We start from the raw sequence: 3,489 nt of genomic DNA, 5'->3' as shown, positions 1-3,489 counted from the left end.
ACTGAGGATGGCCAAGTCAAGATTGCACCAGAAAGTATACTCGCAACTAGGGAGGTGGCGAGGAAACGGCAGAAAGTGCTCCAAGTATTGGTTAAATGGCTGAACTTGACTCCAGATGACTCCACTTGGGAGGATGCCTCTGTCCTTCGGTCTCAGTTCCCTAATTTTCAATTCAATCCTAGTGAGGATTGTGTTGAGGAGGGGGTGTTGTCATGATCTGCAAGACTATCAACTCCATGCAGTGGCAGACCAGCGGATCATTCCCATGAAGACGCAAGCTAAGATGAAGAACGTGAACAGCTGCATGGCTGCATGGCTGACGTGGAGGATGGAAATACACGTGAGAGAGTTAGCTGCAATTCTGTTAGGAGTCAGTTGGATCACCGTTCAGTGTTAGGACAAAATAAGCAATGTTAGCATGACAATTCTGATCTAGAATCTTCGGACCGTAGCTATAAATAGAAGGCAGATTTCTGAGATGAACAGATTTTTGGAATGAAATAAACTCTTCCCTCTCATTTCCTCCTTCTTTTCCAATTTCTCTTTCTCCTCTTCTGTTAATTTCCGGGTTCATAACAACTTACAATCTCAATCTTTAACCCTCGCCTTTTGGGAAGAAAAATGCAGGAAACTTCACCAGAGCATGAAGATTGGAGATAAAGAAGTATGCAGGGGCCAAGAAGACTACAGATCTTCTACTAGTGAAACTTGAAATGTAAACTTTTACATTTAGGAGCTTAGCCAAGAAGTTGCTTAGGCCAAGTCATTATGGAGTTCATCACTCATGCTAAGAGGTATAGGATGGTTCATCACCATTCTTTATATTTATGTGGCCATTAATGACAAATGTGTTAAGTTCAACCCATACTCTTATGTGACTATATATTAATATGCGTGATTTCTAAATTGTCAAACGGATAAATATTCTCAATCAATCTTTCATTTTCTTTTCTGCCTAATCTTTAGTGCTTCGGTGATTCAATCAGATCAGCATGTAAATACTACGAGATTGCATTTACTTATTTGCCAATCTACTAATCCCCCAAAAAGGCAACAACCAAAATACTACTTAGAAAAATTAATTCATTATTTTTAACTAACATTAGAAAAAGAAACGAAAAAGAAAAGCATAACCATAGACCATGAACCACTAAGCAAGGTGGTGGAATAGCTTTCCACTTCCGGAGTGATACGCACCCTCCGAGCACCGAACGCAGCATTTGGCCAAAACAAATTTGGGTCCCGCACACATCGAAATGCATATACGGCAGTAGGCGTTTGTACCTCTCTAAGATTTTTGACTATTTCACCGGTCTCCTCTAAGGTTTGTAAAATTACACTGACTTTCCTTGGCAGAAATTTGGGTTCAATTACTTACATCACATGGTGTGAAATTACTACTATACCCAAAGACATTACATTATGTCTTATTTGAAGACTAATATTTGACAAATGAGTAATTAGGGCATAAATTAATTAATTCCAATTGATTAACAAAAATAACTGTGGTGAAGTCCATAATCAGAAACTATAACTACAATTACAAAAATAGCTCCATTTTGTGATTGATATCAGTAACAAGAACAACGAATCAGTCCTATACAATATGAGAAGAAGGTATTTTGTAGAAGAAACAAAACTAAGGACAAAGATGGAGAAAATAAAAGCTGAACATGAGGGGAATTTCTAATAATACTTGTGAGGCTGTGATAGTAGCCAAGTGATTTAGTGGTTTTGAAAGAGAAAGAATGGAGTATTGATAGGGTGTTAATTGTTGGTTATTTTATTATTAATTTCCCCTTTTGTCCTTACTAAATATTGTTTTAAATTGTTAATATATACTTATATTTGGTATTTGGACCTATCTACAGGAAATGAAATTAAAAAGTGCTAAAAAAGGGGACCTGTTGGAGAAAATTGCTCCACATGTGAGAGACTCCAAACAAGCTTCACAAAGCAGACGGATGGCATTTCCTTTTTGCCGATTAGGAGTTGAAGTCTTTGAGGAGCAAGAGGAAACGAAAAGAGAAAAATTTGGCTGGAGCTTACTTGTGGGAATTGGACTCTCAATTTGTGCGGGGACCACGGAGAGAAGAAAGGCATTAGTCATTTGAATTGAAAGGAAACAAACGTGCAGAGAGATGTTTTTGTTCCTTATTTGTGGGGACCACTGGATAGATAACTTTAGTCATTTCCTTTTGGCTATATAAGGACAATCGTAAGAAAGGCTACAGGGAGTTTTTAGCATAGTTTAGTTTTATTCTTTCTTGGTTCCTTTGATGGCCTGGACCTCAATTAAATTACGTGGAGATTTTCTCATGAGATGTGGCTAAATTCTCATTTAGTCGAAGGCCAACTTGAAGGCACGGTTCCAAATATCTGTGAGATCGAATTAATTTTATTTATTTCTTTTATTCATTGGTATTTATATGTTTCCTGATTTAATTGCTTATGTTTGTTATGTTATTTGAATGTCAAGGGCCCGATATTCGAATTAACTTAATGATCTAATGCCAAATTAATTGATTGAATCCGTAATTGTTTAATTGATTAATACCAATGGCGAGTGGTTTCATATTAGGGAAACGTATGATCTAACTTAAACAAACCCTCGTAGCGTGTTTGTTGGTTAGGGTTGAGCTTTTCTAATTATTAATGCAATCGAGTAATTAAATTCTATGGTCGTATCTAGGGATATTTCTTGGTTAGAGAAATAGTTAACGGTTGTACCTTAACTATCGAGAAATTAAGGAAAGATTGGTTGTTCATCGCATGTATGACAACTATAACCAATCTAGTAATGAGTAATTGAATTATCTTTGCATCGATGATCAGTTGAATGGACCGTGTCTGAAAAGTTGCACCTTTGGCTAGAGTCATATTGGTTATTGATTAATTCTTGTTTATTTCTATTAGTTGTTTCATTAGTTAGTTAATTAGTAATTTTATATTTTTCAAAAATCCCCCATGCGCTGAACTCTAGAAGAGACGAATTATCCCCAATCCCTGTGGATTCGACCCTACTCACCGCTATATACAAAATTTGTATTTTTCTTGAGTAGGTAATTATTATTGCGTAGGCATCGACAACCTACCAATTTTTGGCGCCGTTGCCGGGGCCTGGTGCCTGATTAATTTGTTTCTTTTTGAGTTCACCCTGTTTTCTTTCTTCTTTTTTTCTCTTATTTTTTTAATCTAGTTTATGGCTGCTAATATTTCGTATTTTGAGAATAGACTGGACTTTATTCCTAAATGGGGTTATGAGACTCGTGTTTTTCCTAATGATCAATGGGCTGGTACAAATTTTAGAACTTATTTTGCCTTAAGTTATTCACCGACACATGCTCCGCATTTCAAGATAATCTAAGTGCTCCAATTGATACTTTTGGAGATTTTTCATCTCGATTTCAAACGTGGTATGACCCTTATTCAAACAGGTATGATCAAGGACGGTGGGATAATTTCAATTTTAATTATACGACCGAGCCA

Source organism: Coffea eugenioides, chromosome 11 (genome assembly GCF_003713205.1).
Source record: "Coffea eugenioides isolate CCC68of chromosome 11, Ceug_1.0, whole genome shotgun sequence".
Classification (NCBI taxonomy): domain Eukaryota; kingdom Viridiplantae; phylum Streptophyta; class Magnoliopsida; order Gentianales; family Rubiaceae; genus Coffea; species Coffea eugenioides.
The sequence above is the reverse complement of the archived record's forward strand: the minus strand, read 5'-3'. Positions refer to the sequence as shown.